Source organism: Ailuropoda melanoleuca, chromosome 4, assembly GCF_002007445.2.
Source record: "Ailuropoda melanoleuca isolate Jingjing chromosome 4, ASM200744v2, whole genome shotgun sequence".
NCBI lineage: Eukaryota > Metazoa > Chordata > Mammalia > Carnivora > Ursidae > Ailuropoda > Ailuropoda melanoleuca.
The window spans coordinates 131025915-131050005 of NC_048221.1; the positions used below are offsets into that span (position 1 = coordinate 131025915).

The following is a 24091-nucleotide window of genomic DNA, read 5'->3' on the forward strand; positions in this document are numbered from 1 at the left end:
TACCTCATATTTGCTATTATTGCATTAAATAGTTGTAAAAGGAGATTTCAAAATGGAGCAAGCAAGACTAGCTAGAGTCTCTCCTATGAGAGGGTCAGGAGGCCGCCAGGGAGGAGGAATTTATGTGGCCCTCCCAGAGGAACTATGAACTTTTCACCAGCAACAAGCCCTCAGCCTGGATTTAACTCCCTCCTCACCAAGACACCTAAATTGTTTGCATTCTTCACTTCGAAGAAAGGAGCTTCAGAGGGGAGGAGGGCGGGGGAATGGGATAGGCTGGTGATGAGTAGTAAGGAGGGCACGTATTGCATGGCGCACTGGGTGTTATACACAACTAATGAATCGTCGAACTTTACATAAAAAAAAAAAAACCAACAGGTGAAATTAATACTAAAAATAGTTTATTTAGCCAATTGTATTAAAAATATAATTTTAACATGTAATCTATATAAAAAATTACTGATAAGATAAAAAAAAGGAGCAACTGGATTTGACAAATTTTAAATCCCTGATTTGCATATTTTCCCAAGCAATCCCAGCTAACCTAGTTTCAATCCCTGTTTTACACAGAGGACTTGAGTGAGAACTACACTCATGACCTCTTGCCCATCTAATTCTGTCCTCTTGTTGTCTTCCTTGCAACAGAGTCAAGTTTCTACCTGAATCTGTATTTCCTGAATTGCAATTCTAATTGCCCAAAGAAATGTCTGCTTAAACTTTCAGTGAATTCTTCCTTGGTCGGTACGGACTTCCCCATCCACTCAATATTATCTATCTCTCTCTCTTTTGTCCATAACAATATATTAAAATTGTCACTCAAGGCATAGGGAAGAGTAAATATCCTTTGCCAATAAAGAATTCACCTTCACCCTGAATAATTCTTTTTTGTTTGTTTGTTTTTTTAGAGCAGGGGTGGGGCAGAAGGGGAGAGAGAGAGAGAATGTTAAGCAGGCTCCATGCTCAGCACAGAGCCTGAAACAGGGCTCATTCTCAAGACCCTGAGATGATGACGTGAGCCAAAATCAAGAGCCAGGTGCTTAAACAACTGAGCCCCCCAGGAGCCCTCATCCTGAATAATTCTGACACAGTTTCAGCATTCATAGTCTTTTGGACACAATAATCAATGTCATCTACGGTTGAGTAGAATCTTCTCATTTTCAAAGCAGTTTAAAAAAATATTTTTCCTATTTACAGCTCAGAACTTTTAGAGGGACCCTTAACGCCCTGTCACTTTATTTCTTTCAATGGAATTCTTATCTAGAGTAAAATTCTCAGCCTTTCTGGAGGAGCATGAACCTCTTTGGGGGGTGCCATGTCTCTGGCCTGGGTGGAGTTGGTATTTAAAAGCAATACCCAATCAAAAACTAATGATGTACTATACAGTGTCTAACTGAACATAATAAAAAAGAAAGAAAGAAAGTGCTTAAAAAATAAAATAAAATAAAAAATAAAAGCAATACCCATTTGTGGTCTTGCTCTCTTTCCTGCTTTTGAGACCACGAAACCCTAACTCATGTCATAGTTAGGGCAGACCCATGTGGTCCCATGTGGTCTTGACTGGGAAGGGGTGGGGAAGGCAACTAGGAGGAAGGATGGTTGCAGACTCAGGCTGTGTTCTTCAATTCAGCTTCTCCAGTAATGAAGGTGGATACTCACATGTCCACCTAGCTGGTTCCTGTCACTTCACTGATTGGAATCCAACATCCTAGACAAGGATCTTGAAACCTGGGGTTGCTAGTCAGACAAAGCCAAGAAAGATAACTTAAAAGTCAATCAAAAATAATTTTAATATCTGAAAAAATTCAACCCTAAAAATTAAGAAGAAAAAATAAAAATAATTAAAATGGGTTATGCTTGAAAATCTTTTGAATTAGACTAGAAGATGCTTAAATGTCTTAAGAGCCAAAAATGCAACATCTCACCTGTGTGGGGATGAAGATTTACTTGAATGGCCAGAAGAATTACATCAAGTATACTTTTTAAGAAATGAAAGCTGTGTAACCAGTTCCTTTAAATTACAGAGGCCTTGTTACAGATATAAATAGAACCCAGGACTAGATATTGTTGCTAACAAAAAATCCGGTCAGTTTTGGGGCCAAAATATTTTGTTGTACAACATTATTGCTGGGAAAGGTATGTCCCAAAGTAGCTTAGGAAGATATAACTGTTTAATTAGTGTGTAAGCATCTTTTAACCAAGACAACTTAGAACTAGGTATGTAAATATATAAGAAAATGACATTTTTAACACTTATACATTTAAGAAAGACTGCTTTTTAATTGGCCTATTTTCTTGCTCAGGCTTTTAATATCAATTTAAAATGTACAATTGAATAATTAATTTAGACCTTCTAAAACTGAACATTCTCTAAGTTTATATTCACAATATTAGAATATTTGAGAGTTCAAATTCACCATAAACATAATTTTAATTTATTAGATTTGTAAGCTACTTAAGTACTTGGGATGGTTTTATTTCTAATTCAGACAACTGACGTATTTCTTTTTTTTATTTTAATTTTTTTATTATATTATGTATTTCTAAGTGAAACCAGATTATTAAACACATAAATACAGTTAGAAATACAAAGGAAATTTAATTAGATTGTTAAAACTCAAACTGATTATTAAATGTGCTAAATATATAAAAGGTAAAATATTTGTGAGTAAACTTAAAAGGTTAAAAAAGAACTAGGTTTTTGCATGTGTAACTATAAAAAATTAAGTATTAATATCTGATTGCTTCTAAATAATGTCTTTTGCACCGAAAAGCCAGGCTTAAGGACACAAAACTCACACTAACACGTGCTATGAGAGAAGGAAAACGTTGTGGCTTGTTGACACTTCCAGCCAATATCAATAGGCAGGCGATATGGTGGTCAGAGTATAGGATCTGGGGCAGAGACCCTTTGTAATATGATTTTATACAAATTCCTTAGTCTCTCTGACTTTGATTCTTTCTCTGTAAAAGGAGGCCAAATAACAATAGCTATCCTACTAGATTGTTCTGAAGAGTAAATGAGATAATTGGTATAAACAAAGAACTTGCTGGGGCACCTGGGTGGCTCAGTCAGTTGAGTGTCTGACTCTGGTTTCAGCTCAGGTCACGATCTCAGGGTCGTGAGACAAGGCCCACATTGGGCTCTATGCTTCTCTCTCTCTCTCTCCCCCTCTCCCTCTGCCCCTCCTCTCTCCCACTGTGCTCTCTCTCTGGCGCTCTCTCTCAAAAAAAATAATAATAAAACAAAATCATAAAAAAAGAACTCTCTGTAGAATCATAAAATCTCTCTCTCACACACACACACACACACACATCAGTAGTTATTATTGCATGGGGGGGGACTTTTTGCAGAAAAAGCTAGGTATGAGAGGAAAACTGAGCCACATTGCACTGCAGAGTAATGACATAATCAATACTATTTATTTCATTTTATTTTATTTCATGGCTACTCTGTATTATTCCAGATACACAAGACTACATTTCAGTTTTCCTGGAGGACAAATAATGCTCTGAATTTCAACCAGGGAAAGGCCAAATGGTCACAAGAGTAAGTTTGTCATTGCAGGTCCCTTTTTCTTGAAGTGTGATCCTTGGGACACTTGCAGCATGAACACCTTGTATGCTTGTTAAAAACACAGATTCTCCAGACATACTGGAGTCAGAATCTCAGACCGTGGAGCCCAGGACCTAGTTCTAACAGATTCCTTGGGTGATTCTTAGACATATTTTAGTCTGGGAACTACTCCTTCATATAAACATGGATAGATAATTTAAAAAATAAGTTATGGCCCCACAAAAGTATGAACATTATGCATCCAGGGTTGAACAGAGGATGCTGAGTTCATAGTGGCTTCCTCCCCACCTATGGTGAAGTCGCAGCCATTCTGTAAATGTGCCCTGCAGATAACTCTCAGCATTCAGGGAACCACGAGTCTGCCTCCTGCTCTCCTTTCCAGACATGTGGACTTTGTTCTCCATCTTCAATCTCTATTTCCAGGGTTTACATGCCTTGTTTTGCTGGCCCTTACATTTGTGAGCAGGTAGACTTCCTAAATGGCTCCACTCCCAGGTTATGCCACCCCTGCCCTCCCCATGGTGACCTTCGTACCTTCCTTGGCTCCATTCTCTGCAGCCTGAGAGAGGTGTCGGACCCCTACACCTAGCCCAGATTCCCAGAAGCACATTTGCTCCCACTCCAACTAGAAGGGCATTCACACAGAATGGTCTCTGGGGCAGCCACTGTGCTCTGTCCTCTGGGAGGTGTTCTGACCCTCTAGCATGGCCTGAATATGCTTTGGAGCCCTGTTAATCAAAGTCTGGCCCGTGCACAGGCAACATCAGCATCCCTGGGTCTCGTTAGAATGCAGAAACGCAGGCTGCTCTCCAGACCTCTGAAATCAGAGTCGGCATCCTAACAAGATCCCAAGGTGATCCATGTGCACATTAAAGCTTGATAAACACTGCTTTGAAACACTTTTTCTTGGAATGTTAATAAATCTGAAGAGTCCATACTGAATCTTCAAATATTGGCAAGATCCTCAGATCAAACATTTTAGATAGTAATGTGCATTATAATAATGACCTGTCGCTCTTGTTAAAGGTTCCGAGTCCTGGAATCCTACCTTGGAGATTCTACTTCCGTAGGTTTGGAATCTGCACTTTTACAACCTCTACCAGGTATGTCAATGAACCTCATGGGAAAGAAACCCTGGACTAGAGAGCAGAGACCAAGAAATGAAGCCAAAGGTTCACATGGGAACCAAGCCTGGAGACTCTAACCTTGTACCATATGCTCTCTCTAATGAGAAGAGGGCCAGTCCAAGTATCTAAGGAACACAGAATCGTCCATCAAGCTCCTGAGTTATTTATACAATTTCAGACTGAAGACAGAGCATGCGAGCGAGCAGGGTGGTGGGGGGTGGGTAGATGCAAAGAGAAAGGGAAGGAGAGAATCTTAAGCAAGCTCCATGCTCAGTGCAGAGCCTGAGGCAGGGATCCATCTCAAGACCCTGAGATCATGACCTGAGCCGAAATCAAGAGTCTGTTGCTCAACCACTCAATGACTGAGCCACCCAGGTGCCCCTAAACCTAGCAATTCCTTAAAGAATATTTATATTTGTGTATATTGGCCCACACATGCATTTAAGTGGCTGATGTTCAAGTCCACAAATGCTGAAAAGCTGATACGTACTAGGTTTTCTCTTTTTGTTATCAGACCACTGTGTGTATAGCCGCATATTGGGCTTTATTTGTCATGGGAAACTGAATTGTCTCTATAGAAGCACATGGATGGATTGGGGGTTGAATTACTCCTTCAAAATGAATCATAAGACATAAAAAAATGCCTGGTTCTGAATCATATCAAAACAATTACTCAGATAAATTTAAGATAAACCAAGTATCAAAACCTGGTAAAGATTAAGAATGAATGTCTATTTGCTCTTAAGTTGTTTGGGAAGACAAAGGCAAACAAGCATGACATGCTTACTTCTGGAGCGGCTAAGTGCGACCATGCACAGCTCTGCTTATTAATAGACCAAGATACAGCTGAAGAAGCTTAGGTTTTATTATTATGAAAACTGTATTTAGAGACCTGCTTTGGTAAAAAAAAAAATCACATTTAACACAAAACATGGACAGTGTTTTCGAGTGGATGATAGGCAAATTACTTTGTTAACAACTTTATTGGGATATAATTTACAAACCAAAAAATTCACTTATTTTAAGTGTGCAATTTAATAATCTTAAGAGAAATTACTCAGTTACACAACCATCATCAAAACTCAGTTTTAGAACACTTCTATCACTACAATAAAATCCTTTGTGCTCATTCATTTAATCTCTACTCCCACTCCCAGTCCTGGCTAGTACTAATCTAAGCTAAATTTTTAAAAAATTTATTATTATTATTATTATTATTATTACAGAGAGAGAGAGAGCTCAGGAGCATGGGGTGGAGGGGGCTGAGGGAGAGGGAGAAAGAGAATCCTAAGTAGGCTCGACCTGTGTGGAGCCTGAGGCAGGGCTCAATCTCATGACCCTGAGATCATGACCTGAGCCAAAATCAAGAGTTGGATGCTTAACCGACTGAGCCACCCAGGCACCCCTAAGCTAAATTTTTTTTTAAAATACTTTTTTGGGAAAATGATACTGCTTTCTCCTGTGTTCCACTACAGAAATCATCATGGAAGGGGATGTTAGGAAAAACTACAGAAGAGCATTCTAGCTACAAAAATAATCAGGATGCTTACGCCCAGAATATACCCAAGTATACTAAGAATAACAAATATTTGGCAATCTATAAGTTCAATGGCTATATTTAAACCCAAAACAGAATCTATGGGCTAGGATCCAATTTTGGTGGGAATCATAGTGCCTGAAAAGACATTTACTAGTAATTAAAACCCAGATGGAGCATAGACAGCTTGATAAGTTTACCTGGAAGAGCAACCTTGGCTCTGGTAAGGTTTGTAATCTGTTTTCAAATGGCTCTGAAAAACAGTGAGAAGAATACAGGGTTTTTTGCAACAGGAAAAATAAGTAATGAGTATATGTCTCCATACACTGCTGATGCCGTTGGTTCACTTAAATACTTGCTTTCTTCAACATTCATTTACTTTGCAAAACTCGAGTTCTTGCTGTGTAGTAGGTGCTGGGATGGAATGACTGACAGATTAGACAGTCTCCTGCCTTCGCAGAGCTGACAGTTTAACTCTCTGTGATTTGGGAGCTCATGCAAATCAGTAAAAGAACAACATCTCCATGTTTTAGCAAAATGGCAGCATGTGTCATTGGCCAGCCATCAGATGGGCTTTGGAACCAGAGACCTACCCTGCCACATACTAGCTTCTCTCACATAATGGGTTGAGACTTTGGAGACCTTGAGATAAGAAGAACGTATTTTGCATGTGGGACAGATGTCTTTGGGGACCAGAGAGTAGACTGGTAGGCAAAATAATGACCTCCCCTAGTATGCCCATGTTCTAACCTGTGAATATGTTACCCTATGTGGAAAAAGGGAATTTGCAACTGGGTTACAAACCCTGAGGATGGGGAGATTGTCCTAGATTATCTGAGCGAGCCTGAGCTAATAATCACAGAAGTCCTTAAAAGCAGAGAACCTTTCCTGGCTGTAGTCAGAGAGAGACAAGATGGAAGACAAAGGATCAGAGAGATACAGTGTAAGGATCAGGTCTATTGTTCCTGGCTGTGAAGATCAAGGAAGGCACCAATGAGCCAAGAAGCCTCTAGAAACCAGAGAAAGCAAGAAAACTAATCCTCACACAGAGCCTCGGAAAGGACAACAATGCTCTCAGCATCCTGTTTTGCCCTGATGAGGCCAGCTCAGACTTATCAGCTATTAAACAGTAAGATGACAAATTTGTGTTACAACACTAAATTTGTGGCAATTTGTTATGGAAACCATAAAAAACGAAAACATCATATTAGGAAACTTATAAAACCTCTCCAAAACCTTCCTTATAAAATGAGGATAATGGTACTGATAGAATTACGAGTATAATTGGTGTGATAAACTGTAAAGTGCCCAGCATTGTGCTGGGTTCCTAAAGACCACTTAGAAATAGCCTCAAAATGGATCCACCATTTTGCCTCTGAAAAGGAGGCAAAGGAAACACCTCTCACCACACATTATAAGGCTTACACTTTGGTCCAGAGCTTGGTTGGTAACAACAAGATATATATGAGCTTAGACGCCTCATGTCCTCTCTCTGGGCTGCAATTTTTCCAAATGACGGATTTGAGTTAGAAGATTGATTTCTAAGGGTACCTCTTGTTCTGATATGAATAAATAATATAAATGAAAAGCCATCAAATTTTTGCATTCAAGTGTGAAGAAGAAGATATTATAACAAAGATTTACTTTTATATTCAGAATTTTGGAAGGCCTTCACCTTACCAAAAGGTTGCCAGAGGGGAAGACTTGAGCTGGCACTCTGCTTCCTTGGCAGTTTCCCCTGGTCTAGAAGAGAAAATATACACATATAATATTTTATAAGCAAAATGGAAGCAAAATAATTGAAGCTCTATATTATCCAGCCACAGACCCAGTGCATGCATTCCCCTGGCATTAAGATTCCAGGCAAAGCCCTGTGAAGACCTTCACAGAAAAATCCCCAGAGTTACTTCAGACATTAATCAGGACATTTAGAGCACAAAAAAGAGAGAAAATCCCTTTTCTGATACTATTTGGAAGGAGACTCCGAATGTCCAAATACTTTTAACTGTTTTCTGTTGCAGAGTCCTACGTGTAAGTAGCAGGAAGCTCTAAGTGTAATGAGAAGGAAGTTTTTGGGCAAAGCAATGAGTAAAGGAGATGGAGTTTGGGGTTTTGCGTCGCAGGAAAGGTTGTGTCCATGGTGGGTTGCTGGAATAATTCTGTTCAGCTTGTCAAAGGATAAATTAGGACTTTTTCCTTGCCAAGCTGTAGCAATCCCAAAGCTTGACTCAGTGATCAGGTCTGAGTGGAAATGATAGCTTTCCCATAAGAGACAGGGCTATTTTGGTATCTTATGGTCATCCCAGGACAGTGAGGGATTTGAATTAGGCTTGAAAAATATCCCAGCCTCTGAAGTGGGATCCCTTTGCTGGGGTAGGTGTCAGCAGAGTCTGGCCTTGGGGGCCCCCTTGGATGTGCCCTGACCTGGTCCTGGGGGCCCCTGTGTGAGGTCTGATCAGCAGCGAAGAGACGGCTGTTCCACTGAGTGCAGGGGACTGGTCTTTCCCTTCAATTGCTTTTCTGACTTCTCTCTCCTCTCAGTCTCCAGGGAGCCCTGGGCTCGGATGTTCTCAGCCAGGCTGCTCTCAGGCGGTCAGAAAATTAAGTTGTTTAGTTTAGGATTTTTCTCTTTCTAGGCTGAAATACTCAACTTTTAACTCATTGCTTGTTGTCTTGGAAAAATAAAACAGAACAAAACTTGGGCTTTTAAACATAATCACAAGCTGGGAGGACAGGGGTGTTCTTGCTCTTACACATAATTCTTGGGAATATGAGCTCGTAAAATTATTTAATGGGCAAGCTGACAAAGGCAGTTGTATAAATTGTATGTATCCTTTGGCCCAGGGATCCTATTTCCAGGAATATATACTAAGGAAGTAATCATAATAAGTTTATTAAGTTATATATAAAAAGGTATTCATTGCAACATGGTTTATTCTAATAAAAGAAATGATTACAACCTAAATGTTCATCATCAGAAGATTGATTAAATATATTTTAGCACCACTAAATAAACATAATATTAGAGGTTAAAAATTCAAAATATTTGTTTTTATACTGTGTATTGTTATATTAATATTTATGTAAACACCTATACAGAAAGAGATTTGCAAAGATGCTTAGTTTATAATTTTAATTAAAAAGGCAACAGTAAGTATAATAGTAATCCATTTTTATAAGAAATACTTGTATTTCTCTATTAATTAAAATAAGGCGAAAACGTGGTCTCCAAAATGTTAATAGGGCTAACAAAAAGTAATAATTACATTGCAATTTCAATTAGAAAAAATTATAGTAGTAATAATAGATCAGTCAATCACATCACATCCGTCAGTCCTGGAGGCAGATACCGGTTACCTGGCTGGAGGGGCTTTCGGGCAGGGGGTGGGGAGACTACAGAAGTAAATTTGTCTCCTGATCAAGGTTTAAGAAATAAAGGAGTACAGCAGTTCCTAAAAGAGAAAATGTAAGATGTAAGATGGTGCTTTAGCAACCTGCCGGTGGACGCAGAAGAAGGAGACAGGCAAGGTTCCTGCCAAGTTCACGCGCCCAGGGGCAAGTGGGTGGTGCCTCACTCAGAAATGATATGGGATAGGGCAGCACTTGAAAGCTCTTAGAGGCAAGGAAGACCAGAAATCCTTACACTGCGAGTTGGATTCTTTTTATTCTTATTAAATCTTTTGGATGTCTTCATTTTTTTAAACATTTTATATTGGTAATTGTGATGGATTCAAAATGGCCAAAATTCTTCTCCACTTCACCCATCAAGTGATAAAGTCTACGTCACCTCCCACGTGATGCTGAGCTTGGCCATGTTACTCGCTTTGGCCAATGGGCTATGAGCAAACATGACTCAGGCAGAAGCTTGATAGGTGCTTACACCTGAACGCTTGTCCTCTTGGAACGCTGCCTTGAGGCGGCCATGCTGTGAGGAAGCTGATTAGTCCTCCCAAGGATGAACGGTGGTATAGAGGAAGACAGAGGAACCCAGGCTAAGCAGCACCAACTCCCACCTTGGACTATCCAGACATTCCATTCCTCAACCGTAGGAGCAAGTCCAGGAGAGACCAGCAGAGGAACCACAAAATCCTAAGCCATAATAATTTTTGTAGGAAGTTTGAGGTGTTTGGTTACACAGCCATAGGTCATCGATAAAGGGGTTATTCATGTTCCTTTTGCAAAGTCCAGGTAGGCTCAGTTGTGCTACTGAGTAACAACACCGATGATAAACACAGAGATTAAAATGGAACTTAGCGGGACTGAGGTCCAGCCATTAGTCATTTACCATCACCTCCCAAACCTGGAAAAAGAATGCCTTTCCAGAGCAATTTTATGCTGAAATCTTGAGAGACGCTTTAAAAAGATTTACCTTAAAGACCATCTGACCCTGTAGGGAGTCATATGATGAGCCTACCTGATTCGTGGGCAGAGAAAAAATAACCACCATTTAATAGCAAGAAGAAGACTGGATAACATTCCGGGTGAGCTGCCACGCAGGCGGCCTGGAATGGGTAGTAGGATTATCTTCACGTTGTAGGGAGGGAAAGTGAGCCTCAGAGCAGCTGAGGGACTTGCCCAAGTTCACACAGTCCAGAAGTCTCAGAGGCAGGCTTCCAGCTCAGATTTGTCTGAGCAGAAAGCCGTTGCTCGCAGTCTTTATTCAATACTTCCTCCTAAATTTCATGCTAATTTCCTTTTCTTTTCCTGAGCAATCCACTCAGATGGGAAACGAGTCACTTACATTTCTGAGTCTCAGTTTTCTCCTGCCTACAGTTGGAGGGATGACAGCGCCCTTGTCATCGGTGTTGATGAGGATTCAGGGAGATGGAGCCCGTAGACATGGCACCTGGCCTTGAAGGAGCAGTGGGAGCTGGTCATCCAAGGAGTAAAGACAGCAGTGGAGGATGCTGCAGCATTGGTCCTTTTGAAGGGAATTTAACTGGCTGGTCTGGTGACGTCAGCCCAAGGGAAGAGGCATGTTTGCCGGTCCTTGACTTAGGCCAATGGTCCGATCTCTACTGCAGCGTCCTTCAGAGGTTCTAGATGCCTCACTGTGCAGATGGCCTAGACCCAAAGCTTCGGCTTCAGGGAAAGAAGGGACAGAGAAGCACCGAGAATCACTCCCACCGCAACTAATGGAGCTGCCATTCCTTGCTTCCCTGGGCCCTTGTCAGCAGTGGCAGGATCTAAGTTCCGAGAGTCTGGGTGGCTGAGAAAGACGAGGAGTCACCTGCAGTCACTCCACGGGCTCTGCTGGTCATCAGCAGCTGGAAACTGTCACCTACTCACTTCCTGCCCCCTTTCCATTCCTGTTAGGCAGATGAACAGCCAAATTAGAACAAAATAGGCTTTTGTTTTAGAGATTACAACATGTGCATTGTCACCTATCTCTTAGACCCAGGAACGGTTCTTCGCAGGAGACTGAAGCCTGGAGTTTGCTAAGAGGCATCAGGGCATCCATGTGCCTGCTCTGGAGATAAAACCCATGCATTTTAAATGCCATCAAGTTTGCTCTCCAGCAGGTGATTCAACTGTCATCACCAGGAAAGTTTTCAGCTAACACCTTCTCTCCTCCAAAATGTAGAAGGACTTTGGAAAATGGAAAGATTCCTTTTTTTTTCTTTTTCCATAAAACTCATGCTCCTTTATCATCCACCCACTGCTCCTCATTCTGAAAACGTAGAGGGGGCTACTGTCGGTCTATTGGCATCCAAATGTCTGTCGAAGTCACTTTGACTTGGGAGATCTAAATAAAACTGGCTTTACTCTCTGGCCCTCACATTGGGGTGGTTCAAACTCTCCCCAAGACACTTGCAAATTCCTGGGGCTAACCTTCTCATGCCCCTTCTATTCCATTTCCTTGTCCCTGTGCACCTTTTCCCCATTGCCGTCTTGTACGTCATCCGCTGCTGTCCTCCCCTCCAGTGATTCTCTTCCCTCTATTCCACTGACTCAAATACAAATCACCACCTTTCCCTGACCCTTGAGACAGTTGTGTGTAGTGGGCTTTTCTTAACCAGCTGAAGGGAGAGTAGGAGATCACACAGAGAAAAATGAAAGCTTCCTGTTCAAAATCCTTTGTCAAGCCCTCCTTAGGGAATGTTTCACTGGTCATGTTTGTATGTAATTCCTCCCTATCTTTTGCAAAGTGTAGTCATCCATTTTTTTGTGTGTTTTTTTTTTTGAGGGGGGCACACTCAACTCCAAATTCTCTTCAATGTCCTATGCAGGATAGTCAAGTGCTCCTTGTCCACACAGCCCTCTCTTACCGCCAGATCCAGAGGGCTCAAAATCAGCATCATGCTAGAGTGTTCCCCAACAAAGACATACCTACTGGGAAGAGCTCTAGGTAAGAGGTTAGGGGCACTTCTTGCCAAGGGCAGCTGTACTGGGGAGAAGGAGCAGCCCTGAACTAGGACCAAGAGACCCAAGTTTGAACCCTGGCTCTGCTGTTTCCTGGCTTTTGCCTGGAGGGAAAACACTTATTCTGAGAGTCTCCCTTCCTCTGAAAGATACTAATGAATGCCTCCCAGGGCTCACATTAGGGCAGGCAAGAGAGTGGAATTTAGAAATGACTATTATATGCCAGGCAGTCTGGGTGACACAGAGCAAATATTGAACAACCTGACCCTGCTCTCAGGAGCTCAGGCTTCAGTTGAGACAACAGGAGAAGCAGACGGTCAGTGAGGGGACCAGAGCCAGAGGAGGTTGGGATCCCTGCTGGCTGGGAGGTGAGGGAAGTGCAGGCTTCTGGGGGGAGTTGGGCTAGGTCTCAAACTGAGCTCTGAAGGGTATGTTAAGGGGACCAGCAAGACACTTCAGGCAAGGGGAAGGATGGGAAGGTGAGGCCAAATTTCTGGTTGTCAGAAGACAAACTCAAGGTCTATCTAAGGCCCCTTAAAATAGAGGTTCAGCAACCTTGTTGAGACTCTGATGAAACCTCTGGATCCTTTACACAGAACATTTTGCTCACAATTTCAGAAGGCTCACTGACTCTCAGAGTCCAAGGCAAATCCTTTATTCTGTTTCCAGTCTTGAATCTCATTTTCCCCTTTGGAGCCAAAACTTTTCAACCCAAGATGTATCTATGTTGATATTTCCTGGATTCTCTCTATGCATAAGAACTACTGGGGTTTTAGGCAGCCAAAGAAATGAGACCCCTGTTTCTTGCCCATGTTCAAAACCTATCAAGAGAGAGATAAAAAGGAGCCAGATAGATGAGACTCAAAATGTCATCTTAACTCCTGATAAAACTAATTTTGGATGGTATGGCTTAGAAATGTGATAACAAGGAACTTCCTAATATTCCCTGTGCTCAAGTAAGATCTTGGACTGGTGCGCTGGAGGAAAATATTGAGTCCACAGAGCAAACATGTGTAATCAGGATCACAGCCATGCACTGCTCGAGGAGAGTGGATTCTATTTGCTTAGGACTTCTGATACATTCTCTATAGCTGATCAAGGAACATATGCCAATCACTGTCTCTTCTTAACAAAGAAATCCACTTGACTTCTTCAGGGAGGAATAAGGCCCAGAGTAAGAGACCAAGAACATTTGGCAGAAATCCCTCCTCGTTAGACAGAGGAGTGGGGAATTAGATGCATGTACTCCGAGAAGGAAACATTCTCCTTCTTTCCTTCTTCCCTTCAATTATTCAATCATTCAGTGGATATGCACTGTGTTCCTAATATGTTCCCAATTACTGTGCTTGGCTCTAGAGATACAATGATGAGGAAAAGAACTGGTATCCTAGAGCTTTCTGTCTGGAGGATAAGCTAGACATCAAACAACCAATCCTACTAATAATACATATTACTCACTGTGAGGTGACAGTAATGGTTGATGGGTATCTGGTGATATCCGGGTGTGCAGCAGGTGGCCTGTCCAAGTGAAATGAGGAAGGATGTTCCCAAGCAATACTCGGCAGACAAGAGTGTTCTTGATTCCTCTTATTCCTTACACCATCACTTGGAGTGGGCTAATGGTCCTAGCCTATGTTTTCGCACCTAAGACACAACATCTGGCATCCTCTCCAGTTCCAAATAGGTGACCATCTTAAATCTTAAAGACTATATCTATAATGCCCAGCCCTCAATGGGCAACACTCAGATAAGATGGGGAACTTTCCTCGATCCACCTCCCAGAGATGGTTTGCCAGAAACTGCATGACATCAGGGTACTGGGATTCTGGAGAGAACTGAGATTTTCTTGTCTTGGATGCAACATGTTGGACCATAGATAAAGTCAGAAGATAAGCACTTTACAAAGTCAGAAGTAAAAATGAATTAATGATACTTGAAAATAAAAGTTATAATTGATAAAACACATACACATGATTATAATGAATATTTGCTGGCTAAGAGGCTATCAGTGATTATAAAGACCAACATAACACAGATAATTCGCAGAAAATAATTTTATGCCAGCAGATCAGTAAAATATAGAATCGTGAGTCAATGAACGATATAGATGTGAAACAGAGTATGCATGGAAGTGTCAGTTTGGTTATGAAATCAGAGCAGAGATTAATTCTCAAAGAGATGTTTCCAAAAAAATAGAAAAGAGATCCAGCACACAGCTTCCCCATACCTCCTCTGAATGGCAGAATCAAAGGTAAAGAGAAGACCAGGAACCAAGGAGAATTGCCCACTGTAGGCTGGACAGGGCTGAGCTGTTCTGTATTACTAAGTCCAGACTCAATGAGACAAAGACAAAGGCACTGAGCAGGCTGGGTGGGAAGTCAAGAATGCCCTTTTAGAATCCAGGGCAGGATATTAGGATGTCACACTACAGGTGACATCACACCACAGGAAAAATCCAAGAAGAGAGAGAATCCATGGAACAGTCTGGGACCCAAGATGAGCCAAAGAAAACCAGTGAGGGTGGGGAGTTTGGATTCAGATGCAGACGGTCCTGTGCAGTTTCATTTGACAGTGTTTGTTTATGTCAGCGCTCCTTTCAGAAACCCTCAGGCCCTTCTTTACATTCCCCCAAGTCCATCTGTAATATTTTTAAAAGAAAAGCACATTGGTTCTGGAGCCTAACAGATTCCATGTGACAAGATACTGGGAGAAGGCACTCTGGCTTGTCAAACAAGAAGAAGCAGATGCAAACAGACCTTGGGATACAGCGTAAAAGAAGATGCAGAGAAATGGAATTTACTGAAAGCATTCCATTAGCCATCATTGTAACCAAAGCAATAGGAACATCACTTTTCTAGTTATACCTAAAGAGAGAAACGGAATCAAAGAGGTAAGTGTGAGATGGTGAAGAGAATGGTAGTGGGCAGGGAGTAGAAATGAAAATGATTGATCAAAAACACAAAGAATTCTCTTAAAAGTGATTTATCCCACTAGGTCAATGAGATATAGAATTCTGAGTCACATGCCTTTGCCACTAGATCTTGAAAGTCTTTAAAATTTCCACTTTTCCTCTACTACCCCTGTCTTTCAACCAAATATCACACTGTAAAAAATACACACACACACACACACACACACACACACACACACACACACATCTATATATCTTAGTTTGGCAAGTTCTTAGTTCTTGGGAAGGTAGAGAGAATGTGGTTTATAGGTCCTCAAAACCACCAGCTCAGTCATTATTCAGAAGTAACAACCGGGATACATTCTACTGTTGAGAAATAATGGGTTTTGAAAACACAATCACATTCAATGACCAAACAGCTGGGATGTTTTACAACTGAGTAATAAAAATATCTATTACTTCCCTCTAAGAGACTCAGGAGTTGTATACATTGCCATATATTCTTGGTATCATAACGTGAAACTACTTTCCTGACTCAAAGTTCCAAAGAACTCCAGAACACATATCATAGAAACAAAAACTACTTAAGTTCCAGGTGTCAGAGACCGCCTACCTCAGACTCCCACAATTCAGAAGGCAAAGTCATGAACTTAAATATGTAGACTTTGGTAAGCCCATAGAGTTTAAGATCCCTCCAAAATTTCTAAAAGAAATGCAACACATTTTAGTATCTGATATTTGTACTTTCTTTGGGAGAGAAAAAGAAGTGGCTATAGAATATCAGTTTTCTCCAGGTCCTATCAAACCATCGAAGTACTTTCAGACTGCCTTCAAGTTTGCACACCCGATTTATTCTTAAATTAAAATGACTTTCAAGGAAATGCCTTTGTACATATTTATCTTGAAATTACACACAGCTTTTAAATGCTGACAAGGACACAGTGAAACCAGCAGCTCAGTACACTGCTAAAAGCAGCTTGCATATGTACAATTGTATCTTGCTTATGAGACTGCTACCTTTGTCCTCCCACTCCCTTTGATTTAGAAACTTCTCTTGACTTGGAGGGCTTGGGAACATCTGCAATGTTCCCAATATTTATAGGAGATAAGATCCCCAAAATGCCATTTTAACTAGAATTGGTTTTAAAATAGTTCATAGTAGCATTGTCCACAATAGCTAAATCGTGGAAGGAGCCGAGATGCCCTTCAACAGATGACTGGATTAAGAAGGTGTGGTCCATATATACAATGGAATATTACTCAGCTATCAAAAAGAATGATTTCTCAACATTTGCTGCAACATGGACAGCACTGGAGGAGATAATGCTAAGTGAAATAAGTCAAGCAGAGAATGACAATTATATGGTTTCTCTCATCTATGGAACATAAGAACTAGGAAGATCGGTAGGAGAAGAAAGGGATAAAGAAAGGGGGGGTAATCAGAAGGGGGAATGAAGCATGGGAGACTATGGAGTCTGAGAAACAAACTGAGGGCTTCAGAGGGGAGTGGAGTGGGGGAATAGGATAGGCTGGTGATGGGTAGTAAGGAAGGCACGTATTGCATGGTGCATTGGGTGTTATGCACAATTAATGAATCATCGAACTTTACATCAAAAACCAGGGATGTACTGTATGGTGACTAACATAATATAATAAAAAAAGTATTATTATAAAAAAAAAAAGAAGTGAGAGGACTGGGAACCAAACCACAAGCCAACATGAAACCACCAGGCAAATAAAGAAGGTCGTAGAAAAAAAGGAAGAGTGAGGGAAGCAAAGTGAAACAACAACACAACATGAAAAGGTAAACCACAACAAACTCGTAAAAAAAAAATTGAAGAAATCTAGTGCTATGAAGCCATCAAAATCACCAATATGAAAATTAATTTCTGCCAGTCGAAAATTAATTTATTCCAGTTATAATGAAATTTATTTATTTAAACTAGTCCAAAAAGTAGTAAGATTCATATATCTAGGATGCTCGCATTTCTACACTACTGCTCTTGTTATCAAAAGTTTGTCTTCCTATCTAGAAAGGACAGGAAGGGAGGAGTGAATTAGGAGGTGTGGAGAGCGAGGGAGAAAGCAGGAGAGAAAAGATTTGGGAGAAATACCCCACAGGCAAGGCTGTTTTACCTTGATGACGGGTAGTCATTCCTGATACTTATTCAGCTTAACAGTTTTGCACCTTTCTGGCCAGAGAGGATCCCGGGATAGGAGTGTCTGAGAGGTATAATTGTAACAACAGGCATATGTTCTGAAATTATAGATACTGCATGTCATTATTTCATTGCACACATGGGACTTTGCGTTCAAGAAGAAACGTTTCTCCAAGAAGCTCAAGCCATTTTAGAAAATCTAATTCCAATCAACCAGTGTAGTAGGCATAATAAATCATTGTTAATAGAGTACTCTCAGTACACAGGTAGAAATTTATTTTTTATTTTATTTTGTTCATTTAAATTTTGTTAGTTACCATACAGTGCACTACTGGTTTCTGGAGTAGAATTCAGTGATTCTTCACTTGCTTACAACACCCAGTGCTCCTCACAACAAGTGTCCTCCTTAATCCCCATCCCCCAGCTAGCCCATCCCCCACTCACCTCCCTCCATCAACCCTCAGTCTGTCTTCTGTCATTAAGTCACTTATGGCTTGTTTCCCTCGCTCCTTTTTTTCTTTCCCCCCTTCCCATTTGCTCATCTGTTTCCTTTTTTAAATCCCACATATGAGTGAGATCATATGGTGTTTATCTTTCTCTGACTGATCTATTTCACTTAGCATAATACACTCTAGCTCCAGCCACATCGTTGCAAATGGCAAGATTTCATTCTTTTTGGTGGCTGAATAATATTCCACTGTGTGTGTGTGTGTGTGTGTGTGTGTGTGTGTGTGTGTGTGTGTATCACTTCATAAGTCAATGGACATTTGGCCTCTCTCCATAGTTTGGCTATTGTTGATAATGTTGCTATAAACATCAGGGTGCATGCACCCCTTCGAATCCGCATTTTTGTATCCTTTGAGTAAATGCCTAGTAGTGCAATTGCTGGATCTCGGGTAGAAATTTGCTTAAAACTTTGGTGATAGATATACACTTCTCTTTTCTCGGTTTCTCCAGAAAAGTGTTCTTTAAATATAAGACTACTGAATACATGATTTTGCAGAAGCCATGCCAGATTTTAAAAAAAGAGAGAGAGAGAGAGAAATAGGGTCCTCTTTAATCTTCTTACTGGTTGGTTTTCAGAAATGTTGGATACGGTAAAGTATCAAATATCTAAGTAAATGAAATGAGAAGCAAAGTTTTAAAAACAGAAGTGACTATACTAGATGGTCCCTGTTTGCACCCCAGGCCTATTTTCCAACCTCTTTTATCCCCAGGAGGCCAGCTTCCAAGATGCATCTCTGGACCTCCTTGCCTTCTGGCTTCCTGATGGGTTCAGCCATGAAGGGAGAGCTGCCAGCGGGCTATCAGAGAGTGGAGGAAGAGGGAGTTGGGGTATTTACTTCCCTACTGCCTCCCTACAGCCACAACTCCCGTCAGGTGACCCCACCTGTGGTTTCAGTTCTCGTCTCCACTTTGCCCCTGGGAGCTAAGGTGGTAGTGGCTTCCCACTGCTTCTAGTTCCTCAAGGTCAGCATCCTTTATTAGCATCCGTAGCACTGTTCACACCTCTACAAGTAGGCTAGGGACTAACTGCCCTTCAATTACTCCTTCAAGTGTGCCCTCTGTTTCTTGTCCTGACTCTTGACCACAAGAGTGACTTGGATGGCTTTGATCTTGTCATCAGAGTTATGCCAAAGAGAACAGTACCACTGCTGTGCTGGTCTTTCTGAGATCAGCTTTTGCTTTTCTAAAGGGGGAGGAAAAACTCTGTCGTGGCGCAGAAATCAACAATGATCGTGTCTACCCCGGAAGAAGTGTCTGCCGTCTTGCAATCTGGGTGTGGCTGTAAGCAAGCAAAAGACAGAGGAAGGGGTGGGGTAGGAGAAAGAGGGGGTAGTGAGAGAGGGATGGAGAGAGGAAGGGAGCAAGGAAGGGAGTTGGGAGAAGGCTCTACAGAAGTACTGGGGGGTGGGCTGGTGCACCCAGTGTGCAGACAACAAGAGAATCAGCAAAACAGGTGGCAGGGGAGGTAGATAAGGGTAGCTTACAACAACCAGGAGCCCTAGAGACCACGGTGGCAACCGTACCTGCCAGCAGGAGTCTGCAAGTCCCTGCCACGTGCTTGAGAGGAACAGAGACCCCGCAGAGCTGGTTCACTCCAAGAGATCACTGGGAACAATGAGGGAGTCATCCAAACAAGCAGAAGGCAGGGTGAAATAAGTGTGGTCAGCCTCTCTTGGCTGAAGGACACATAATAATTCCTTAGAGATGAGAAAGAACAAACTTGGACTCCACTCAATCTTCTACAGTTCACTTGGAGGTGAAATGTCAGACATCCGTAATTAGTGAAATAATTTAATTAAATATTCAGCAAATCTAGTTAGAATGGGATCTGTAGCAGCCTGAGTGAGTCCTTCTCAAGCTGTATGGTTGGGCTCTTTTTTTTTTTTTTTTTAAGGTACCAAGCACAAAGCAGTTAATTAAAGCTATGTGGTTGGTCTTAATAGCTCCCTTTTTAGGACCCAGAGAAGCTACATTTTTATATCCAAAATTATCTGATGCCAGGTGGATTTGGCCAACCATGTGTTTACTTAGCGGGTGCCTCTGTGGAGAGAAACTGCCCAACTCCCTTGGCAGAGAGCGGTGAGAGATAGAACACTGACCTCTGAATGCAGGAAAGTTATACTTTCCTGAAAAGAAGGGAAGGAAACACAGAAAACTGTCAAAGTTTAGAGCAGGGGGGCGCCTGGGTGGCACAGCGGTTAAGCGTCTGCTTTCGGCTCAGGGCGTGATTCCGGCGTTATTGGATCGAGCCCCACATCGGGCTCCTCCACTGGGAGCCTGCTTCTTCCTCTCCCACTCCCCCTGCTTGTGTTCCCTCTCTCGCTGGCTGTCTCTATCCCTGTCAAATAAATAAATAAAATCTTTAAAAGATATACTTTTGGAAGTTTTTTTTTTTTTAAAGATTTTATTTATTTATTTGACAGAGACAGAGACAGCCAGCGAGAGAGGGAACACAAGCAGGGGGAGTGGGAGAGGAAGAAGCAGGCTCACAGCAGAGGAGCCCGATGTGGGGCTCGATCCCATAACACCGGGATCACGCCCTGAGCCGAAGGCAGACGCTTAACTGCTGTGCCACCCAGGCGCCCCAATAAATAAAATCTTTAAAAAAAAAAAAAGTTTAGAGCAGGAAGAAACCATAAATATCTTCTGTTCCATTGTTTCTCATCTGTCATTTTACAGATGAGGACATTGAGGCTGCAAAAGAATTAGGGACTCACCCACTTTCAGAAGGCCAGCCCTAGAACCCAGGTCTGTATATTCCCAGAATGTTCCTGCTCAGGCAGGGTAAGTGGCCAGGAGAGTATCTAATTCTCCAGACCCACCCCTCCGGACAGCCGGCAGGTTCTCAGGCTCTTACAAACAAGAAGAGCTCTAAGAAGGGGCAGGTGTCCATGTTTCTTCAGTCTGCATTGCTGTGTGGGTACATTGTTAACATTTCTTGAGGGTATATCAACAAGAGATATGCTTTTTTTTTTTCCACCAAGAAAAGTCAGATTTTAATTGTAAAGTCACCAACAGAACTTCTTTAAGATTTCTTTCTACACATGGAAAAATAGCAATGTCTAGGCTCAAACCTGCCTCCTTTCTAGAAGCCACTTAGTCACCTAATTTGCTTGTAAGTAGTTTGGTGGACTAGAGATCACTCCGTGAATCAAGATGACATTTAATGGAACACGTTCTTGTTTCACACAAACAGGTTCCAAAATAGCCATTCAGAAGGGAAGCCATTCTCACTGGAATGTTTACAAATCAATTTCCCCACAATCACATCACTGGACCTCCCTTGCCATCTGTGGCACTGCTGTGCAGACTGCCCTGTCCCCGAGTCTGGGAAAGGAAGGCACTTGTTGCACGTGTTCTCACTGCATGCCAGGACAGCTGGAGACAGTGGATAGACCCAGCGCTTCAGATAGGACATAATGGCTTCTAACTGATAACACTTATGCTAGACACTCCCGGGTCTTCTTCAAATGGGAAGAACCATTTTAGAGAGAGAGAGAGTTCTTTGTACTTATCAACTAAGAAGAAAGTCTGAAGTTTGTAAACACCAATGCTGAGCTCCCAATAATTGGCTACATGAACTAGGTGTCTGTCAGGACCAGAATAGTGAGAAAATAGTAGGGAAAGAACAGATCATACTGCTGGAGTCTAGAATCAAGTGTCCAGACAGACCCTTGGGGTTGAGTAAAGGCCAGGGCTCTCACTGAAGAATGAGGTCATGTCGCAGGGAAATGAGTTCAGGGGTAGATCCAAAATGCAGAAATAAGCCCAGAAGAAAAGAGGAAGACAGATTCGATATACACAGCAAAAATCCCAAACTAAGAGTCCAAGGTCTATTCCACTCTTCCACGGGGTCAAGATCGGGGAGTGCTAAAAGCACTAGAGAATTATGGGGAACTTTACAAAAAGATGGCAGAGATCGAAGAAAACCAGTCACAGGAAGGCTCTATACTTTGTACCTTTCTAGCAAGGAAAAAGGGACACTACTGCTTTTCCTACCTTAGCCTTTCCTTGGCGACTTCTGTGGATCTAAGGTTGTTGAAACAGGTATTGATTACCTGATTCCATAGCTTAGGAAACCAAGACCACTGAAGCAAAGTGATTTACTTAGGGCCACCCAGCCAAGGAATGTCTCCTCCTCCTGAACTACAGCCAAGGTCTCTTAATAGCAGTGAGGCAGAAAGAGCACAAGATAAGAAGTAAAAAAAAAAAAAAAAAAAGAGGTTCTTATTTTGATGCTTCGGTTAACCCCTTCATCTCCCTGATTTCCTCATCTATAAAATGGAGTTAAAAACAACTATTTCATAGGATTGTTTTCAGAATTAGATCCAATAAAATAATACATGTTTAAACTATAAAGCAACATGTTATACAAGTATAATGTTAGATTATGTCTATCTCTTCACTGTAACTTCTCAGAAATCCTTAGTGAACAAAACTAAACAGTTGCAACCGGTCAGGAAAACTTTCAGAGGGTATATTATACCAGGAACTCCCACACATGCCATCAATTTCAAAACAATTTCCTTCCTTTCACTCAAAAGAGAACTACAATGGCAAATGAGAACATATTGACCACCTCCTTCGTGTACCCCAACATGTGCTGGCCAATGTCCTAAACGACAGCCTTCTTAACAATAGCCAGAACACAGCTACTGCAGAAAACCGAATGACGACAATTTTATTTTATCTCAATATGAAATTTGACCCCAAAGGCCCTGAACATTTCTCAGAGTGGTGAGAATCAGCCTTTGTAGACATTCCCAGGCTTAGATTAATGATTCCCTTGAATGCTCATTAGACAGAGATCTATGACATAGCCCATATATACAGCAGGGTATCTGTCAAGTTGCTAAGGGCTTAAACAAGGGATCCCAGTACTTCATAAATCTAAAATTTAACAGGTTCTATTTTTTTTTTATTTTCCTCAAGCCACATCATCACCATTATCACTATTAATCACAGGCATCATATTGAGATGTGCTTTTTTTCAGATGGGGAGCTTATTATACATTTCTAGTCATTAGAGAGCAAAAAAACAGAGTGGCTTTGGTGTACATCCCAATTTGTAAAGCAAAATGGCTTTATTACTAGCTCGAGGATCTGAAGACCAGCTTGTCTGGATCCTCCAGCCTCCCTTCATGGCTTAGTACCATTGAGTAATCTCAACAATAGGCACTTCAAAAAATTTTTTCAAAGGTCAAAAAAATAATTGGATACCATGTACGGAAAGAGAAAAGATGGAAGTTTTTACCAACTGTCCATTCTTTTATTCACCCATTCTAGACCCTGGGTTGGAGGACGCATTTGTGATCTGAGCATTTCTCCCCTCCTGCGTCAAAGATGGAGGTGATAGTCACGACTCCCTGAACTGTAATTAGATGGCTTCTATATTTCCCCATTTTTTAGGCTGCTGATTCACCAAGTGAAGCCATGAGGGGGCCACCTGTGTCCCCATTGTCCCATGAACAAGCGGAGCCCTGCCTTAGCCTCTCATCATGTTCCTGCCCCACCCCCTGTTCCTACATCAATCAACGTCTCACTAGATCAGTTTCTTTGAAACCTCAGCCAGAAGAGGAGGATCTGATCAGTACTGGCTCAACTGCTTTTTCTTACCTCGGGAGACCATTTGCTTCTAGTCATACTACAGAGGAAAGAATTCCTCTGATCAAGTCTTAGGAACACCATAAAATTATCTCTAATGTATTATAAATTTTATTATTTATTTATTTATTTATTTATTTATTTATTTATTGGTCTGGAGTGATATTCTCATTTTCTTTTTTTTTTGAATAATTTTTTATTATATTATGTTAGTCACCATACAGGAATCGCCGGCTTCCGATGTAAAGCTCGATGATTCATTAGTTGCATATAACACCCAGTGCACCATGCAATATGTGCCCTCCTTAC

The 24091-nt window shown here is 41.5% G+C and overlaps 1 long non-coding RNA gene across 1 annotated transcript in view; it reads right to left on the reverse strand.

Moving 5' to 3' along the window:
* Positions 1 to 24091, reverse strand: part of LOC117802054 — a 51204-nt gene that overhangs the window by 15421 nt on the left and 11692 nt on the right. Inside the window, exons 2-3 of the long non-coding RNA XR_004625084.1 lie at positions 9882 to 11547; positions 7919 to 7981 (exon numbers count right to left, since the gene is read on the reverse strand). This is a non-coding gene — a long non-coding RNA (uncharacterized LOC117802054). The remainder of the gene's footprint in view (positions 1 to 7918; positions 7982 to 9881; positions 11548 to 24091) is intronic.